The sequence below is a fragment of the Tiliqua scincoides genome, chromosome 2 (genome assembly GCF_035046505.1).
Source record: "Tiliqua scincoides isolate rTilSci1 chromosome 2, rTilSci1.hap2, whole genome shotgun sequence".
Classification (NCBI taxonomy): Eukaryota; Metazoa; Chordata; class Lepidosauria; order Squamata; family Scincidae; genus Tiliqua; species Tiliqua scincoides.
Window position 1 is genome coordinate 7,062,265 of NC_089822.1, and position 1,372 is coordinate 7,063,636.

Sequence of the window (1,372 nt, forward strand, 5' to 3'; positions counted from 1 at the left end):
CACTGCCCTGATGGGAATACTCAGACTTGCGCCACCAATTTAACTGGCGCAAGTCCAAGAGGACCTGTGTAGCTGAATTGAAGTGCATAAGGAAGATCGAATATCAACTGAGCTGCTGCCACCAATAACTGCCCACTTTCCGCCCCGGTTCCTGCCCCATTCAGATCAGGAGTTCCCAGGTCAGGAAGCTCCTTGGATATGGATTTTGTCACAGTCACACTTGCTGTGCCAGCCAGATGCAGTAGCCCATATAATTTGGAAGCAGGCAAAACTCCATCCAAGCAGACCATGGGGAGTGGTGGTTGCTCCAGTAATCGAAAGTCTGGTCTTCCTCTTGGTCTGTGAGTCTGAGGCCTCCTGCCATCAGTCCTGGTACTAGAATCGCCCACTGGTCTGACTGGGCCATGCTCTCTGGCAGGCACCCAGTGCCACATAAACATTGGCACATGCGTGCAGCAACTGTTACCCTGCACATTCCTGATCTTGTCTGATCTTGGAAGCTAAGCAGGGTCAGGCCTGGTTAGTACTTGGATGGGAGACCGCTTGGGAATACCTGGGGCTGCAGGCTTATACCATAGTCTTTCAAGACTGAAGGTTGCCAACCACCATTCACTGCACACCTCAAAATAAAAATAAAATAAAGGGAAAAAACTTATCAGGCAACAATGGAGCACATAGGATGACAAAACTGCTCTACGATAAAGCAACAAATGGGTAAATTAGAGACATCTTCCTTGACACTTTGATGCTTAATGATAAACTTGTGTTTGTGAAGCTTATTTTATTTATTACATTCTTCATTTCCAGACATTATCCTTTAATCTTTAGTGAGCTGGAAATTCTACTTGATTTACACTTGTATATTTGTAAAGAATCTTTAATCTTGTTTCTAGTATCGGTTGTGAAAATGATATCATCATTCTTCAATCACAATGATGTATGTTTGCATGATGAAGATAACACTGAATCTTTATTCTTTTTGCGAATGGCCACAATTTTTCCATCATTCCATAATTCTGAAATTACATCAGTTATCAAGCTTTCATTAATTACCTCAGAGAATGGTATTGCTATGTTATTTGCAAATTTATGGTAGTATAGTGAATCAAGTTATAAAGTCCTGGAGTTTTATTTAATTACAGTTTCTTAATTGTTTCCTGCACTTCCTCCATCTCAGCTGATTCATTTTAGGCTTTCTTGTCTATTTAAGAACATAAGAAAAATCCAGCTGGATCAGGCCAAAAGTCCATCGAGCCCAGCCTCCTGCATCTCATGGTAGCCCATCAGACGCCTCAGGGAGCACACCAGAAATAAAAGACCTGCATCCTGGTGCTTTCCTTTGCATCTGACAATCTGAGGTAGTCCCCTTCTT

At 42.5% G+C, this 1,372-nt stretch overlaps 1 pseudogene; it reads left to right on the forward strand.

Annotated features, from left to right (window-relative positions):
* The first annotated feature begins 448 nt into the window (after positions 1-448).
* LOC136643485 (5S ribosomal RNA) lies at positions 449-568 on the forward strand (annotated as a pseudogene).
* Positions 569-1,372: the final 804 nt, after the last annotated feature.